The sequence below is a fragment of the Somniosus microcephalus genome, chromosome 23 (assembly GCF_052327205.1).
Source record: "Somniosus microcephalus isolate GS21.2 chromosome 23, FLI_Smic_1.0, whole genome shotgun sequence".
Taxonomy (NCBI): Eukaryota; Metazoa; Chordata; class Chondrichthyes; order Squaliformes; family Somniosidae; genus Somniosus; species Somniosus microcephalus.
This window is the reverse complement of record NC_141009.1, coordinates 69948797-69968224: the sequence shown is the minus strand read 5'-3', so window position 1 is coordinate 69968224 and position 19428 is coordinate 69948797. Positions and strand designations below refer to the sequence as shown.

Here is a 19428-nt window from a genome sequence, read left to right as displayed (position 1 = left end):
TTGCCTCCAATTTCCACCCTTCCCTCACCTTCACATGGTCCATCTCGGACTCTTCCCTTCCCTTCCTCGACTTCTCCGTCTCCATCTCTGGGGATAGGTTATCGACCAATATTTACTACAAGCCCACTGACTCCCACAGCTACCTGGACTACACTTCCTCCCACCCCGCTTCCTGTAAGGACTCTATTCCATTCTCCCAGTTTCTCCGCCTCCGCCGTATCTGCTCCGACGACGCCACCTTCCACACCAGTGCTTCAGACATGTCTTCCTTTTTCCGCAACCGAGGATTCCCCTCTACTGTGGTTGACACTGCCCTCGACCGTGTCGGTTCTATCTCCCGCACTTCTGCCCTCACCCCTGCCCCTCCCTCCCGGAACCACGATAGGGTTCCCCTTGTCCTCACCTTTCACCCCACCAGCCTCCACATTCAACGGATCATCCTCCGGCATTTCCGCTACCTCCAAAGTGATCCCACCACCAAACGTATCTTCCCCTCCCCTCCCCTTTCAGCATGCCGCAGGGACCACTCCCTCCGAGACACCCTAGTCCACTCCTCTATCACCCCAAACAGCCCTTCCCCTTCGCCCGGCACCTTCCCGTGCAAGCGCAGGAGATGTAACACCTGCCCCTATACCTCCCCCTTCCCACTGTCCAGGGCCCCAAACACCCCTTCCAGGTGAAACAGCGATTTACTTGTACTTCTCGCAATCTAGTATACTGTATTCGCTGCTCACGATGCGGTCTCCTCTACATTGGGGAGACCAAACGCAGATTGGGTGACCGCTTTGTGGAACACCTCCGTTCAGTCCGTAAGGGTGACCCCGAGCTTCCGGTCGCCTGTCACTTTAATTCACCGCCCCATTCCCACTCGGACCTCACCGTCCTTGGCCTCTTGTATTGTTCCACGGAAGCTCAACGTAAACTCGAGGAACAGCACCTCATCTTCCGATTAGGCAGTCTGCAGCCTTCCGGACTCAATAACGAGTTCAACAATTTCAGATCATAAGCTCGGCCCCCATTTCATTTTCTCTTGTAATTGTTCCACTCCTTTCCCCCCCCCCCCCCCTTTCCTTTTGTTTCTCTCTCACACCTGGCAGCTATCTTTTGCCCTGCCAGTACACTTTACACCTAATCCCAGCCTATTACCATCTCGCCTAGCTTCTAATCTCTTTTACTTCTTTTGTTTCTTTTATTCTTTTGTCCGATCGCAGCCCTGCCTCCGATCTAGTTTCTTTTCTTTCCAGTTTTGAAGAAGGGTCCAACCCGAAACGTCAACTCAAATTTCTCTCCACGGATGTTGCCTGACCTGCTGAGTTTTTCCAGAATTTTCTGTTGTTATTACAGCCCACTGTTACTAGGGCCAGTGTACAGCCCACTGTTACTAGGGCCAGTGTACAGCCCACTGTTACTAGGGCCAGTGTACAGCCCACCTGTTACTAGGGCCAGTGTACAGCCCACCCGTTACTAGGGCCAGTGTACAGCCCACTGTTACTAGGGCCAGTGTACAGCCCACTGTTACTAGGGCCAGTGTACAGCCCACTGTTACTAGGGCCAGTGTACAGCCCACCTGTTACTAGGGCCAGTGTACAGCCCACCCGTTACTAGGGCCAGTGTACAGCCCACTGTTACTAGGGCCAGTGTACAGCCCACTGTTACTAGGGCCAGTGTACAGCCCACCCGTTACTAGGGCCAGTGTACAGCCCACCCGTTACTAGGGCCAGTGTACAGCCCACCCGTTACTAGGGCCAGTGTACAGCCCACCCGTTACTAGGGCCAGTGTACAGCCCACCATTACTAGGGCCAGTGTACAGCCCACCCGTTACTAGGGCCAGTATACAGCCACCCGTTACTAGGGCCGGTGTACAGCCACCCGTTACTAGGGCCGGTGTACAGCCACCCGTTACTAGGGCCGGTGTACAGCCTCCCGTTACTAGGGCCGGTGTACAGCCACCCGTTGCTAGGGCCGGTGTACAGCCTCCCATTACTAGGGCCGGTGTACAGCCACCCGTTACTAGGGCCGGTGTACAGCCTCCCGTTAGTAGGGCCGGTGTACAGCCTCCCGTTACTAGGGCCAGTGTACAGCCCTCCCGTTACTAGGGCCAGTGTACAGACTCCCGTTACTAGGGCCGATGTACAGCCTCCCGTTACTAGGGTGAACTCGGTGTTGGCCCAGCGACTGCTGCTGGATTCTGATCTACATAAACAAGCTGGTGTAGGAATGTCTAGTTCCTATCCAAAAGACTGAGGTCTACTCAGGCGATCAAATAAACGAGGTTTAATGAAAACGAACAGAGTTTAACGGATAACTACAGGAGAACATCGAATATAGGTCTAGTCAGTTCAGAGGCTCCACGAGGACTGCTTGGGCGGTCCCGTGGCTGACGTCATGACATCATCACGTTTTTCCCGCCGGAGGGGGATCACGTGATGAACGGCGTGACGTCATCGCGTTTACCCGCGCTATTAAAGTGATCGCGCTCTGTACATGTAAACAGTGAAAACAAAGATACAGACTCAGGCTGTAGCTAACATATTATTAAAGGAAATTATATGCAATTGATCAGAGTCCCTTAGTGGCTCTGCCACATGCGCCCCCTCAGAATTGTCTTTATTAGCAAAAGTAAAACGGCGAGGTGGCCTGAAAGCCTGTCAGATCGACTTCTGTAGCCTTGAAGTGGAAGCTGATGGATGGCGGGCGAGCTGGCGGGCGGTTGCGTTTGATCTGGCATGGCGACTGTGGGCGGTCGGCCACGTTTCGGCGGTTGTGCGATCTCGACTGGACGGTCAAGGTCCAAGTGAGCCGGCTTCAACCGGTCAACCGAAATGTGGTCCGGTTTACCTCCGACATCGACCGAAAAAGATTTGTCTCCCAGCTCTATCACGCGGAAAGGACCAGTGTAAGGGGGTTTGATTGGGTCCCGATTGATGTGCCTCAATGAATCCGAGACTCGACGTTAACGGAGCAAAGCAAGGCTTTTATTAACTCAGAAAGTAATACACCTTGGAGAAGTGTCTCTCATCCAGAGATCTGCTGTACTGCTGTGAGACACGCTGGGGCTTGCTTTAGTAGGGGCCAGGTATGGGCGGAGCCCTACACACAATACAATACAGGTAAGGAAATGAAACTGAAACTAAACTAAACACAGGGAATACAGTGCCTGATGAATGGCATATTTCATCACACCGATGAGCGTCGTGGCGGATAAACACATAGTCGGCGTTCTTCAGCTCAGCTGGGACGTGGGAGCTCTGCAAGCCATGATGCGACATAGGCACTGGAGCGAAACTTCTGGCTGCCTCCTGGTGGCTGCTGAGCTGCTGGGATGCGGACCATGGCTCCGTTGGAGTCGGAAGGAAATCCCCTGGTACGCGTAGCGGCTGGCCATATACGAGCTCCGCCGTGGACGATTGAAGATCTTCTTTAGGCGCTGTACGAAGACCCAAAAGGACCCATGGAAGCCTGTCCACCCAGCCCGCCCCTTGAAGGCTGGCTCGCAGTGCGGCCTTGAGCGACCTGTGGAATCATTCACACAGGCCGTTCGCCTGTGGATGGTAGGCAGTGGTGCGATGTAGCTTGACGCCGAGCCCCTGAGCCACAGCGTTCCAGAGTTCCGAAGAAAACTGCAGCCCATGATCAGACGAGATGTCCGTCGGTACCCCGAAACAGGCGACGCAAGAGGAGATGAATGCCCTGGCGACATCTGTGGAAGTGGTGGATGACAAAGGAACCGCCTCTGGCCATCGAGTGGTGCGGTCCACCATTGTAAGAAGATGAGTAAACACGTGCGAAGGCGGAAGTGGCCCCACCAGGTCCACATGCACATGATCAAACCTACCTTCCGGAACAGCGAAAGTGGCCAATGGAGCCTTGACGTGACGCTGCACCTTGGCCTTTTGGCAGACCACGCAGGTGTTGGCCCAGTCGCGAACATCCATGTGCATGCCCTGCCACACGAATTTGGACGACATCAGCCGTTGCGAGGCCTTCATGCCAGGGTGCGACAACCCGTGTATGGCGTCAAAAACTTTTCGGTGCCAGGCGACCGGGACGATAGGGCGAGGATCTCCTACGGAGACGTCGCAGAGTAGCGTAGTGCCCGCGGCATGGAATTTGACGTCGGCCACTTGGAGGCTAGAGGGGTTGGTTCTGTAAGATTGGACTTCCAGGTCCGAGGGAGGCTTGATCCGCAGCCATGAGGGCATAGTCGATGCCGAGCTGGACTGCATGAACGGTCGCGCGGGAGAGGCAATCCGCCACCAGGTTGTCTTTACCGGACACGTGCTGAATGTCAGTGGTGAATTCCGAGATAAACGCCAACTGACGTTGTTGCCGAGCTGACCACGGTTCGGCGGTCTTGGCCATAGTGAACTTTAGTGGCTTATGGTCCACAAAAGCCGTGAACGGACGGCCCTCTAGCAAGAACCGGAAATGGCGGATGGCCAGAAAAAGGGCCAGCAACTCCCGGTCGAACGTGCTGTACTTCCGTTCGTTTCGCCGTAGTTGACGGCTGAAAAACGCCAGCGGTTGCCACGTCCCATGCACCCACTGTTCCTGCACTGTGCCGATGGCGTAGTCTGACACATCGGTGGTAAGGGCGATGGTGGCACCTGGCAGCGGGTGCGCCAGCATGGTTGCGTTGGCTAAGGCGCCTTTTGTGTCGACGAACGCCCGGTCCACGTCGACCGTCCAGCTAATCGGATCCTTGCCGGACTTGCCCTTGAGGGCCTCGTACAGGGGCTGCATGAGCAGAGCTGCATTAGGGACGAACCGGTGATAAAAATTTACCATCCCGAGGAACTCCTGCAGGGCCTTGACGGACTGCGGGCACGGGAACGAAGTAACTGCCTCCACTTTCGTTTGCAGGGGAATTGCGCCGTCTGATGTGATGCAATGGCCTAAGAAACCAATCTGCTGCAGGCCGAACTGGCACTTGGCCGGGTTGATGATCAAGCCGTGTTGACTGAGGCGTCTAAAGAGGGTGCGCAAATGGCGGATGTGCTCCTCTTTATTAGGGCTGGCGATGAGGATGTCGTCGAGGTAGACGAATAGAAACTTGAGGTCCCGAAGCACGGAGTCCATCAAGCGCTGGAAAGCCTGTGCAGCGTTCTTCAATCCAAACGGCATCCACAGAAATTCAAACAGGCCGAATGGGGTGATGACTGCAGTTTTCGGGACGTCTTGCGGGTGTACGGGGACCTGGTGGTAGCCACGGACAAGGTCGACTTTGGAAAAAATGGTATTTCCCGCCAAATGGGCACAGAAATCCTGAATATGAGGGATCGGGTACTGATCAGGAGTAGTGGCGTCGTTCAGGCGTCGGTAGTCGCCGCAAGGCCGCCATCCGTCGCCAGGTTTCGGAACAATGTGGAGAGGCGAAGACCAGGGACTATTCGACTGGCGAATAATCCCTAGCCGCTCCATCGTGTCGAACTCCGCTTTCACAGCCGCGAGCTTGCCAGGTTCGAGGCACCGGGCCCGTGCGCAGACCGGGGAGCCAGTAGTGGTGATATGATGTTCGACACCATGGGTCTGGTGAGGTCTGGGAAATCTCCGAGGAGGCGAGTGAAGTCATCCGGAGGTGGGAACGCACAGGAGACAGTGCGCGCCACGGTGTTACCGCGGTGGCATGGGATGGAGTGAAAAGTGGCCGCATTGGTCAACCGGCGGTGCCGTACATCCACCAGGAAGCTGTTGGCGCACAAAAAATCCGCCCCGAGGATGGCTTGAGAGACTTTGGCCGTGATGAAATCCCAGTAAAACCGCTGGCCGCCGAAGCACACCTGGACCCGCCGGCTTCCGAAGGTCCGAATGGCCCCGCCATTAGCCGCCTGGAGGGAGGGGCCGTTCCCCCCAACTTGTAGATCAAGATTGGACGCGGGTAGGATGCTACACTGCGCCCCGGTGTCGCAGAGGAAACGTCGGCCAGATAGGGAGTCGTTGATGAAGAGGAGTTTTCCCGAATTACCGATTGCCATCGCAGCCGCGGGGCGCTCGTTATAACCGGTCCTCTTTCAACAGGGTTGCTGCTGTTTTGTTTGAGTGAAAAACTGCAGGGAGGGTGGCAGCATCTTGCTTTCACATAAAACGGGCGTGGTAGGAGCACAACCCCGCAGGTTGAGGGGCTGGAGCGGCGTCTGTGGGGGATGGGCACCTCGTGGCAGCGCAGTACTGCTGTGTCACCGCGAAAATCTTGTCCGCTTCGGCAGCCAGCTCTGCGCAGTCCATGACTTCCGACCTGGCTAGGGCAGCCTGAATTTGCTCCGGTAGCTGGCTGAGGAATCGCTCCCTGAAGAGGAAGCATTCCGGTTCGGGGCCCAGGAGCGTGAGCATTTGGCTCATGAGCTCGGACGGCTTGGAGTCCCCGAGGCCGGGCATAGCGAGCAGCCGGCGGGCGCGCTCCAACTTCGTGAGCCCGAAGACCTGTAACAACCGCGCCTTTATCGTTTCATACTTGCGATCTTCTGGTGGATTACCAAGCAGGCTGACGATCCGCGAGGCTGTGGCGCTGTCGAGGGCGGAGACCACGTAATAGTAACGGGTCTGATCCGCAACGATGTTCCTGATTACGAACTGGGCTTCAGCCTGGATGAACCACGCGGCTGGCTGTTGCTCCCAGAACTGTGGTAGCTTTAAAGCAACGGCGTTCGATTCCATGTTCGGTAACTTCTGCGAAAACCGTTCGCAAAAGTCGGGGTCACCAATGTAGGAATGTCTAGTTCCTATCCAAAAGACTGAGGTCCACTCAGGCGATCAAATAAACGAGGTTTAATGAAAACTAACAGAGTTTAACGGATAATTACAGGAGAACATTGAATATAGGTCTAGTCAGTTCGGAGGCTCCACGAGGACTGCTAGGGCGGTCCCATGGCTGACGTCGTGACATCATCACGTTTTTCCCACCGGTGGGGAATCATGTGATGAACGGCGTGACGTCATCACGTTTGCCCGCGCTATTAAAGTGATCGCGCTCTGTACATGTAAACAGTGAAAACAAAGATACAGACTCAGGCTGTAGCTAACATGTTATTAAAGGGAATTATATACAATTGATCGGAGTCCCTTAGTGGCTCCGCCACACTGGGTTCATTAGTACGGTGCAAGTTGGTCAAATTCGCAGCCCATCCTGGTGAAGCTGTGAAGTTTGGGCCTTAAGTGAGCAGTGTGTTGAATTATCACTGATGAACGCGGGAAACCTGCAGGTCCTCAGGCTGTGCATCGCAGAGAGACATTGTCAATTCGGGGTGTCAGACGGACTGGGTAATGAGCAAAGGTTAGAAATGGGGCAGATGAGAGGGAAGTCTGTGAGATACTCAATGGAATAGGAATAGTAGAACCTGACACTAACGGGTCAGAAATGGCTTTGCGAGCGGGCACGGCGCTGACATCGATTGCCGCCATGTTCGGTGGGAGTTTTGTGGCGGCGCCACGGCGTTGCGCTTCACGATCTAGGAGCTGCACGACCTGCAGAGCCGCCTGCAGCCAGGCCATGTCCCGTACTGTGACCAGTGCAGTGGTCCCGGGTTGGGGCCTGGGTTTGGGCCTGTACCCACCCCTCCACCACCCCCACACCCACAGGGCCACTGCCCACTGCCAGGGCTGCAAAGTCAACCTGCGCACCGAGTGCCAGCGCTGGAGCCACTCCAATAAACGCAAGCACCTGCTGGCCAGCTACCCACAGCCCCGGCCCAGCTCCATCCCCATCCCCCTCCCCCATCCCCCTCCCCACCCCATCTCCACCCCCATCCCCCTCCCCTCCCCCATCCCCCTCCCCATCCCCCACCCCCCTCCCCATCCCCTCCCCCATCCCCCTCCCCCTCCACCACCCCCTCCCCATCCCCCCTCCCCCACCCTATCCCCCAACCCATCCCCCTCTCCATCCCCCTCCCCATCCCCCACCCCCACCCCCCGCCCCCTCCCCACCCCATCCCCATCCCCACCCCCCATCCCCCTCCCCATCCCCATCCCCACCCCCCTCCCCATCCCCATCCCCACCCCCCATCCCCCTCCCCATCCCCACCCCCATCCCCCTCCCCATCCCCACCCCCCATCCCCATCCCCACCCCCCATCCCCCTCCCCATCCCCCTCCCCATCCCCATCCCCATCCCCGAGGAGTTGGAGCAGCAGGAGGCCGAGCAGGTCACCCTGAGGAAGAAGAGAGTGTCCGAGGCGGTCAGCAGCTTCCTGTTGGTGGAGGAGGAGAAGGGTTTCTAGTGAGGATCCATGCTGCACGGGTAAACCCACTCGCCCACCACTCCAGCCTCACCGCGCCCTCAGCTCCTTCTCCGCCCTCCCACTAGTCACTATTGGATGAAACCCAACCCACGTGCCCAGCAGCAGCCAATCCCAGGAGGGCATCACCCTGACAAACTAATGCCACGCTCTGATTGGTCTAGAAGATTGATGTTTCAGCAGAACAATCACACCAGTCAAAAAAAATCCGCAGATTTGAGAGTTCTATCGCGAGATCAGGAGAGAGGCTTAATTTTACTTCAAAATCGCATCTCTTGTGATAAAGTTTTGGGCTGGAATTTTTATTGTGGAGTAGGGAAAGAGGCCTACACCCTTACACCCATTCCACCACTTTCACTTGCAGAAGAGCCCAGAACGCGCAGGAGAGGCAGAGAACCAGAGGCGGCCCTCCAGTCTTCACCCAACTAACAGCAGCAGAGGAGGGGGCTCTGGAGATCGCGGGAGTTGGAGGGATGCTAGCGATGGGAGATGGAGAGAGGGGGACATCCCAGCAACCTGGTGACAGAATCACATCTCATACAGCCACATGGCATACAGCAGTGACTCATATGGTGATTGATTATCAGCAGCCAGTGAAATGCCATCAAGTGCATAATGGTAACATTGCACATTCTTATTATAGCACTTCTAATTCTTCTCTTTACTCTCCACAGGTCCATCAACTGCACCCGCCCCCACCCCCACTGTCCAGCCAGAAGAGGAGCCTCCAGCCTCTGAGGGTGCAGTGTCAGCAGACCCAGCGCACCCAGCCCCAGCGCAGATACACACACCTCGGTGGGTCCTATGTGAGATAGAGTAGTGCTGTCCCCTGATGTCTCACTTCACAAGTGAGCAAGAGCAGATGGTGCTGACAGGGACAGCAGTGGAGGCTCCTCGCCGGAGGGTGCAGGACACTCCAAGCTCTGCTGAGCTGCATGCAAACACTGAGCCTCGGGGATGTATTGATTTCTTTGTGGGTTCAATGACGAGACATTTATGAAAGAGAATGAGTTTTAATCTAAAGTCTGTTCAACTCTTTTATACAGCTTTTACAGGAGACACGATGCTGTGATGCATCTAGAACGAAACCAAAACTAAACTAACTGCCTTGCTTCTCTCGGTCACATGCCCTCTGCTGGTCAGGCACAAGCAATCAATACATACAAACATGCTATTAAGGCATCATAATCGAACAGGCAAATACCATCTCTATTTGCTGATATCATTACAGGGGACCATCGAGAAAGAGGGTGATCTTGGAGGGGCAGCAACAATTTCATGAGGCTCTGGCAGGTTTTGCAGCTGCGATGTCTGCAAATGTGCAGAGAATGGAGGAGTGCATCTCCAACATGAGCACCGCCATGTCACAGGCGATGGTGACAATGTGCTCTATGTCCACCTGCAGGGAGCAGCAAATGCGCCAGTCACTTGAGCACATGCTATTGGTGAACAAAAGATGGCAGGCGTTCTGAGACCTCCTCTACAGGAGGGATCTAAACGTTGACTTGGGTCCTCATGGCCCCACTGCTGTGCAGCAAGGTGCTCTCCAGCTCCTTGCTAGCAGGGAAGTGCGGGTGGCCCATGAGAGAGGGATGGTGGTGAGGGGACATGGAAGTGGGGGCTCCTCTCAAAGCACTCCCACTTCTTCCCCATTGCCGGGACTCCAGGTGTCGGGGACTCCGGGTCTCAAGGACTGCGGGTGTTGAGGACTCCGGGTGTTGGGGACTCCGGGTGTTGAGGACTCTGGGTGTCGGGGACTCCTGGTGTTGAGGACTCCGGGTGTCGGGGACTCCGGGTGTTGAGGACTCCGGGTGTTGGGGACTCCGACTCCGGGTGTTGGGGACTCCGGACTCCGGGTGTTGGGACTCCGGACTCCGGGTGTTGGGGACTCCGGACTCCGGGTGTCGGGGGACTCCGCGTGTCGGGGACTCCGGGTGTCGGGGACTCCGGGTGTCGGGGACTCCGGGTGTTGGGGACTCCGGACTCCGGGTGTTGAGGATTCCGGGTGTTGAGGACTCCGGGTGTCGGGGACTCCGGGTGTTGGGGACTCCGGACTCCGGGTGTTGAGGACTCCGGGTGTTGAGGACTCTGGGTGTCGGGGACTCCGGGTGTTGGGGACTCTGGACTCCGGGTGTCGGGGACTCCGGGTGTTGGGGACTCCGGGTGTTGAGGACTCCGGACTCCGGTGTCGGAGACTCCGGGTGTCGGGGACTCCGGGTGTCGGGAACTCCGGGTGTCGGGGACTCCGGGTGTCGTGGACTCCGGGTGTTGGGGACTCCGGGTGTTGAGGACTCCGGACTCCAGGTGTTGAGGACTCCGGACTCCGGTGTTGAGGACTCCGGGTGTTGAGGACTCCGGACTCTGGGTGTCGGGGACTCCGGGTGTCGGGACTCCGGGTGTTGGGGACTCCGGGTGTTGAGGACTCCGGACTCCGGGTGTTGAGGACTCCGGACTCCGGGTGTTGAGGACTCCAGACTCCGGACTCCGGGTGTTGAGGACTCCGGGTGTTGAGGACTCCGGACTCCAGGTGTCGGGGACTCCGGGTGTTGAGGACTCCGGGTGTCGGGGACTCCGGACTCTGGGTGTCGGGGACTCTGGGTGTCGGGGACTCCGGACTCCGGGTGTTGGGGACTCCGGGTGTTGAGGACTCCGGGTGTCGGGGACTCCGGACTCTGGACTCCGGGTGTTGAGGACTCCGGGTGTTGAGGACTCCGGACTCCGGGTGTCGGGGACTCCGGGTGTTGGGGACTCCGGACTCCGGGTGTTTGGGGACTCCGGGTGTTGAGGACTCCGGGTGTTGAGGACTCCGGACTCCGGGTGTCGGGGACTCCGGGTGTTGGGGAACTCCGGACTATGGGTGTCGGGGGACTCCGGGTGTCGGGGACTCCGGGTGTTGGGGACTCTGGACTCCGGGTGTTGAGGACTCCGGGTGTCGGGGACTCCGGGTGTTGGGGACTCTGGACTCCGGGTGTTGAGGACTCCGGGTGTTGAGGACTCCGGGTGTCGGGGACTCCGGACTCCGGGTGTCGGGGACTCTGGGTGTTGGGGACTTCGGACTCTGGGTGTTGGGGACTCCGGGTGTTGGGGACTCCGGGTGTTGGGGACTCCGGGTGTTGGGGACTCTGGGTGTTGAGGACTCCGGACTCCAGGTGTTGGGGACTCCGGACTCCGGGTGTTGGGGACTCCGGACTCCGGGTGTCGGGGACTCCGGGTGTTGGGGACTCCGGACTCCGGGTGTTGGGGACTCCGGACTCCGGGTGTTGGGGACTCCGGACTCCGGGTGTCGGGGACTCCGGGTGTTGGGGACTCTGGGTGTTGAGGACTCCGGACTCCGGGTGTTGGGGACTCCGGACTCCGGGTGTTGGGGACTCCGGGTGTTGGGGACTCCGGACTCCGGGTGTTGGGGACTCCGGACTCCGGGTGTTGGGGACTCCGGACTCCGGGTGTCCGGGGACTCCGGGTGTTGGGGACTCCGGACTCCGGGTGTTGGGGACTCCGGGTGTCGGGGACTCCGGGTGTCAGGGACTCCGGGTGTTGGGGACTCCGGACTCCGGGTGTTGGGGACTCCGGACTCCGGGTGTTGGGGACTCTGGGTGTTGAGGTCTCCGGACTCCGGCTGTTGGGGACTCCGGACTCCGGGTGTTGGGGAGTCCCGACTCCGGGTGTCGGGGACTCCGGGTGTTGGGGACTCCGGACTCCGGGTGTTGGGTCTCCGGACTCCGGGTGTTGGGGACTCCGGACTCCGGGTGTCGGGGACTCCGGGTGTTGGGGACTCCGGACTCCGGGTGTTGGGGACTCCGGGTGTCGGGGACTCCGGGTGTCAGGGACTCCGGGTGTTGGGGACTCCGGACTCTGGGTGTTGGGGACTCCGGACTCCGGTGTCGGGGACTCCGGGTGTTGGGGACTCCGGACGTTGGGGACTTCCGGACTCCGGGTGTTGGGGACTCCGGACTCCGGGTGTCGGGGACTCCGGGTGTTGGGGACTCCGGACTCCGGGTGTTGGGGACTCTGGCTCCGGGTGTCGGGGACTCCAGGTGTTGGGGACTCCGGACTCCGGGTGTTGGGGACTCCGGACTCTGGGTGTTGGGGACTCCGGGTGTCAGGGACTCCGGGTGTTGGGGACTCCGGACTCCGGGTGTTGGGGACTCCGGACTCCGGGTGTTGGGGACTCCGGGTGTTGAGGACTCCGGACTCCGGGTGTTGGGGACTCCGGTGTTGGGGACTCCGGACTCCGGGTGTTGGGGACTCCGGACTCCGGGTGTCGGGGACTCCGGGTGTTGGGGACTCCGGACTCCGGGTGTCGGGGGACTCCGGGTGTTGGGGACTCCGGACTCCGGGTGTTGGGGACTCCGGACTCCGGGTGTTGGGGACTCCGGGTGTCAGGGACTCCGGGTGTTGGGGACTCCGGACTCCGAGTGTTGGGGACTCCGGGGCGGCACCTTAAATGACCCCGTGACCCCGATGGCCGGGTGGGGCTGCGCCTTTATTTAAACATGGCCGCCTGGGCTAAAGCGGTGACTCAGGTATCCGGCCGGGGGAGGTGGGAGAGGCGCGGGAGGGGGGTTTGTGTTCCTGGGGAGAGACCCGGGCCCCGGTCTGTCCCGGTCGGCAGCGCCCAGTTCAGGGGCCGAGACGCCGCTCCGGGTCCCCGGGTTCAGGGCGGCCATTTCAGCACCGCCCGCCGGGTCTGCCCCACTGCCTGTCCCGCCATGTGTTCCCGTCCTCCCTGCACTGTGCCCCCTGCCTCACACTGTGCCCCCCTGCCCCCTGCCTCACACTGTGCCTCTGCCTGTGCCTCACTGTGCCCTCTGCCCCCTGCCTCACTGTGCCCTCTGCCTCACACTGTGCCCTCTGCCCTGTGCCTCACACTGTGCCCTCTGCCCCTGCCTCACACTGTGCCCTCTGCCCTGTGCCCCACACTGTGCCCTCTGCCCCCTGCCTCACTGTGCCCTCTGCCCCACACTGCCCTCTGCCCCTACCCTGTGCCTCACACTGTGCCTCTGCCCCCTGCCTCACACTGTGCCCTCTGCCCTGTGCCCCACACTGTGCCCTCTGCCCCCTGCCTCACTGTGCCCTCTGCCTCACACTGTGCCCTCTGCCCCCTGCCTCACACTGTGCCCTCTGCCCCCTGCCTCACACTGTGCCCTCTGCCCTGTGCCCCACACTGTGCCCTCTGCCCCTGCCTCACTGTGCCCTCTGCCTCACACTGTGCCCTCTGCCCTGTGCCCCACACTGTGCCCTCTGCCCCCTGCTTCACTGTGCCCTCTGCCTCACACTGTGCCCTCTGCCCCCTGCCTCACACTGTGCCCTCTGCCCTGTGCCTCACACTGTGCCCTCTGCCCTGTGCCTCACACTGTGCCCTCTGCCCCCTGCCTCACTGTGCCCTCTGCCTCACACTGTGCCCTCTGCCTCACACTGTGCCCTCTGCTCACACTGTGCCCTCTGCCCTGTGCATCACACTGTGCCCTCTGCCCCCTGCCTCACACTGTGCCCTCTGCCCTGTGCCTCACACTGTGCCTCTGCCCTGTGCCTCACACTGTGCCCTCTGCCCTGTGCCCCACACTGTGCCCTCTGCCCTGTGCCCTCTGCCCCCTGCCTCTCACTGTGCCCTCTACACTGTGCCCTCTGCCCTGTGCCTCACACTGTGCCCTCTGCCCTGTGCCCCACACTGTGCCCTCTGCCCTGTGCCCTCTGCCCCTGCCTCACACTGTGCCCTCTGCCCTGTGCCCCACACTGTGCCCTCTGCCCCCTGCCTCACTGTGCCCTCTGCCTCACATTGTGCCCTCTGCCCCTACCCTGTGCCTCACACTGTGCCCTCTGCCCTGTGCCCCCGTCCCGCTGCCCTGTGCCTGCTGCCCCCGCTGCCCTGTGCCTGCTGCCCCCCGCTGCCCTGTGCCCCCTGCGCCTGCTGCCTTGTGCCCTCTGCCCCCTGTGCCCTCTGCCCCCCTGCCTTGTGCCTGCTGCCCTGTGCCCTCTGCCCCCTGCCTTGTGCCCTCTGTCCCCTGCCCTCTGTACCTGTGCCTCACCCTGTGCCATCTGGATGTTTGTTTCTAGAGGTTGTCGCTCAGTGGGAAGGTGGCACTCCTCACCGGAGCCAGCTCGGGGATCGGAGCGGGCACGGCCGTCCTGTTCGCCAAACTGGAGTCAAGCTGGCACTGAATGGACGGAACGTGGAGAACCTAACCAAGGTGGGCAAGGTGTGCGAGGAGGCCGGGCAGTACAAGGTGAGTGCCAGCACTTACTGCACTTGGTGTCATTACACCATGTCAAAGCGGGGTGCGGAGGGAGCGAGCGGGCTAAGTGGGTCAGTGCAATGTTCTTGTGAAGTGTGAACAAATTTTTATTTATTTAATTTTCTCTGCCCCTCTCCGGCTTCCAGCTCCTCTTCAGTAACTCATTCAAAAGGAAAAAGATCTTGCCTTTTATATAGCGCCTTTCGCTGTCCAAAGCACTTTACAGCCAATGAAGTACTTTTGAAGTGTAGTCACTGTTGTAATGTAGGAAACACAGCAGCCAATTTGCGCACAGCAAGCTCCCACAAACAGCAATGAGATAAAGACCAGATAATCTGTCTTTTAGTGATTGTTGGTTGAAGATAAATCTTGGCCAGGACACCGGGGAGAACTCCCCTGCTCTTCGAATAGTGCTGGGGGATCTTTCACATCCACCTGAGAGCAGACGGGGCCTCGGTTTACCGTCTCATCCAAAAGACGGCCCCTCCGACAGTGCAGCACTCCCGCAGTACCGCACTGGAATGTCAGCCTGGATTATAGGCTCAAGTCTCTGGAGTGAGACTCGAACCCACGACCTGCTGACTCGGGTGAGAGAGCGATACCGCGCTCTTCATATCTGTGTTTGCTCATACCGAGCAGCATCCTCTGAATCTGCGCTCAGCGGCGAGAACGCTGTCACTGAGTCATGGCTGCTCGTTCTTGATGTATGCCCCAGAATTGAAGTGTGTTTATAGCCAAGTTGGATCCCGCCCTCACCCTTTGCAGCAGGGGGCGACTGGTAGCGATCAGGAGCTGGACACCCTGGCTGAATTACCACCTCTCTTGCTCTGGGCACTGAGTCCAATTGTATGTCTCCTCCTACACCTCACGCAGATGAGCACCGAGCGGGCTGGACCCCGGCACCTGGTGGTCTGCACGATTCGGAGCCCTACACCCCTCCCCCTCCCCCATCTACCCCACTCACCCCTCCCCCTCCCCCTCCCCCATCTACCCCACTCACCCCTCCCCCTCCCCGTCTACCCACTCACCCCTCCCCCGACTCTCCCACTCACCCCTCCCCCTCCCCCGTCTACCCCACTCACCCCTCCCCCGACTCTCCCACTCACCCCTCCCCCTCCCCGTCTACCCCACTCACCCTCCCCCTCCCCCGTCTCCCCCACTCACCCCTCCCCCGTCTCCCCCACTCACGTCTCCCCCACTCACCCCTCCCCCTCCCCCGTCTCCCCCACTCACCCCTCCCCCGTCTCCCCCACTCACCCCTCCCCCTCCCCCGACTCTCCCCCTCCCCGTCCCCGTCTCCCCCACTCACCCCTCCCCGCCTCTCCCATTCACCCCTCCCTCTCTCCCCCTCCCCGTCTCTCCGCCTCCCCCTCCCCCTCCCCCTCCCCCGACTCTCCCCCTCCCCCGACTCTCCCACTCGCCCCTCCCCCTCCCCCTCTCCCACTCACCCCTCCCCTCCCCCTCCCCCGTCTCCCCCACTCACCCCTCCCCTCCCCCTCCCCCTCCCCTCCCCCCTCCCCCTCCCCTCCCCCGTCTCCCCCACTCACCCCTCCCCCTCCCCCTCCTCTCCCACTCACCCCTCCCCCTCCTCTCCCACTCACCCCTCCCCCTCCCCCTCCTCTCCCACTCACCCCTCCCCCTCCCCCTCCTCTCCCACTCACCCCTCCCCCTCCCCCTCCTCTCCCACTCACCCTCCCCCTCCTCTCCCACTCACCCCTCCCCCTCCTCTCCCACTCACCCCTCCCCCTCCCCCTCCTCTCCCACTCACCCCTCCCCCCTCCCCCTCCTCTCCCACTCACCCCTCCCCCCTCCCCCCTCCCCCTCCTCTCCCACTCCCCCCTCCCCCCTCCCCCTCCCCCTTCCCCCTCCCCCTCCTCTCCCACTCCCCCCTCCCCCCTCCCCCTTCCCCCTCCCCCTCCTCTCCCACTCCCCCCTCCCCCCTCCCCCTCCTCTCCCACTCCTCTCCCACTCACCCCTCCCCCTCCCCCGCCTCCCCCACTCACCCCTCCCCTGTCTCCCCCACTCACCCCTCCCCCCTCTCCCGCCTCTCCCACTCACCCCTCTCCCTCCCCCGACTCTCCCACTCACCCCTCCCCCTCCCCCTCCTGCCCCTCCCACTCGCCCCTCCCACTCGCCCCTCCCCCTCCCCGTCACCCCCACTCACCCCTCCCCGTCACCCCCACTCACCCCTCCCCCTCCCCCGCCTCTCCCACTCACCCCTCCCCCTCCCCCGACTCTCCCACTCACCCCTCCCCCTCCCCGTCTACCCACTCGTCCCTTCCCCTCCCCAGACTATCCCATTCGTCCCTTCCCCTTTCCCGTCTCCTCCCCCTTCTATTCCCGTCTCCCCTGTCACACTCATCACCTCCTTCCCGCTTCCCCCATTTCGGTACCCAACTCCTACAATCCTGTAGTTTGGGGGGTGGGGTGGGGTTCATAACATAACATAAGAAGCAGGAGTGGGCCACACGGCCCCTCGAGCCTGCTTCAATAAGATCAAGGCTGATCATCGACCTCAACTCCACGTTCCCGCCCGATCTCCATATCCCTCGATTCCCCGAGAGTCCAGAAATCTATCGATCTCAGCCTTGAATATACTCAAAGACTCGGCATCCACAGCCCTCTGGGGCAGAGAATTCCAAAGATTCACAACCCTCTGAGTGAAGAAATTCCTCCTCATCTCAGTCTGAAATGGCCGACCCCTTATCCTGAGACTGTGACCCCTAGTTCTAGACTCTCCAGCCAGGGGGAAACAACCTCTCAGCGTCTACCCTGTCAATCCCCCTCAGAATCGTGTATGTTTCAATGAGATCACCTCTCATTCTTCTAAACTCCAGAGAGTATCGGCCCATTCTACACAATCTCTCCTCATAGGACAGCCCTCTCATCCCAGGAATCAATCTAGTTTTGTTGCAGCACCTCCGAGGCAAGTATATCCTTCCTTAGATAAGGAGACCAAAACTGTGCCCAGTACTCCCGGTGTGGTCTCACCAAGGCCCTGTACAATTGGAGCAAGACTTCCTCACTCTTATACTCCAACCCCCTGCAATAAAGGCCAACATGCCATTTGCCTTCCTTATTGCTTGCTGTACCTGCATGCTCACTTTCTGTGTTTCTTGCATGAGGACACCCAAATCTCTCTCAACACCAACATTTGAAAGTTTCTCACCATTTAAAAAATATTCTGTTTTTTTCTATTCTTCCTACCAAAGTGAACATTTCCCCACATTATACTCCATCTGCCACCTTACTGCCCACTCACTCAGTCTATCTATATCCCTTTGCAGACTCTGTGTGTTCTCCTCACAGCTTACTGTCCCACCTAGCTTTGTATCGTCAGCAAACTTGGATACATTACACTTGGCAGGGGGATGGGATACGGAGTGGAGCTATAGTAGGGGGTGATGCACCGCCAAATATAGAGGAAAAAAACAAGTCAGTCTGGAAGGCAGAGCAAATATGTAATGGCACAAGGGAGTATGGCAAAGCTGGATGGCATTTATTTAAATGCAAGGAGTCTTGCGAGTAAGGCGGATGAATTGAAGGTGGGAGTACGATATTGTTGCTATCACAGAGACATGGTTGAGGGAGGGGCAGGACTGGCAGCTCAATATTCCAGGGTATAGAATCTTCAGGCGAGACAGAGGGGGGTGTCGCAATATTAATCAAGGAGTCAATTACTGCTGTAAGGAGGGATGATATCTTAGCAGGTTCCTCTAATGAGGCCATATGGGTAGAACTTAAAAACAAAAAGGGGGCAAGCACTTTGCTGGGAGTGTACTATAGGCCCCCAAACAGTCAGGGGGAGATAGAGGAACAGATATGTAGGCAAATCTCAGAAGTGTAGAAATAATAGGGTAATAATAGTGGGGGATTTCAACTTCCCCAATATTAACTGGGATAATCAGAGTGTGAAAGGCTTAGAGGGTGCGGAATTCTTAAAATGCATCCAGGAGAGCTTTTTGAGCCAGCATGTAGAAAGTCCTACAAGAGAGGGGGCGGTACTGGACCTAATTCTAGGGAATGTGGCTGGGCAAGTGGTAGAAGTGACAGTAGGAGAGCATTTTGTTGACAGTGACCATAATTTGGTGAGATTTAAGGTAGTCATGGAAAAGGACAAAGATGGACCGGAAATAAAGGTTCGAAATAGGGGGAAGGCCGATTTTAATATGATAAGGCAGGATCTGGCCAAAGTAGACTGGGATCAGCTACTTGTAGGAAAATCCACTTCAGAGCAATGGGAGTCTTTCAGAAAGGAAATTGAGAGAGTACAACGCCAACATGTTCCTGTAAAGGTCAAGGGTGGGACCAACAAGCCCAAGCAACCCTGGATGTCAAGGGATATACAAGAATGGATTAGGAAAAAAAGGGAGACTTTTGGCAGATACAAAGGACTAAAAACAGTGGCAGCCCTAGAGGAGTATAGAAAGTGCAGGGGGTACTTAAAAAAAGAAATTAGGAGAGCGAAGAGTGGGCATGAAAAAACACTGGCGGGCAAAATAAAGGAAAATCCCAAGGTGTTTTATAAGTATATTAAGGGCAAGAGGATAACCAGGGAAAGAGTAGGGCCCATTAGGGACCAAAGTGGCAATCTGTGTGTAGAGCCGGAAGATGTAGGTGAGGTTTTAAATGAATATTTTGCACTTGTGTTCATTATGGAGAAGGTCAATGTAGGCATAGAAATCTGGCAGGGGGATTGTGATATACTTGAACAAATTAGTATTGAGAGGGAGGAGGTACTAGCGGTTTTAGTGGGCTTAAAAGTTGATAAATCCCCAGGCCCAGACGAGATGTATCCCAGACTGTTGTGTGAGGCAAGGGAGGAGATTGCAGGGGCTCTAACACAAATTTTCAGAACCTCTCTGGCCACAGGGGAGGTGCCAGAGGACTGGAGGACAGCTAACGTAGTACCATTATTCAAGAAGGGTAGTAGGGATAAACCAGGGAATTACAGGCCAGGGAGC

The 19428-nt window shown here is 58.5% G+C and overlaps 1 protein-coding gene and 1 long non-coding RNA gene across 3 annotated transcripts in view; one reads left to right on the top strand and one right to left on the bottom strand.

The window, feature by feature from the left end:
• The window catches only part of ppil3 (peptidylprolyl isomerase (cyclophilin)-like 3), a 145441-nt gene that overhangs the window by 108793 nt on the left and 17220 nt on the right, over window positions 1-19428 (bottom strand). The gene's annotated exons all lie outside the window — the stretch shown is intronic.
• The window catches only part of LOC147101944 (uncharacterized), a 395113-nt gene that overhangs the window by 359942 nt on the left and 15743 nt on the right, over window positions 1-19428 (top strand). Inside the window, exons 1-2 of one of the 2 annotated variants that reach the window (XR_015073397.1) lie at window positions 12683-12754; window positions 14286-14455. This is a non-coding gene — a long non-coding RNA (uncharacterized LOC147101944). Of the gene's footprint in view, window positions 1-12682; window positions 12755-14285; window positions 14456-19428 lie in introns of those variants that run through there. The other variant, XR_015073398.1, reaches the window with a different exon arrangement.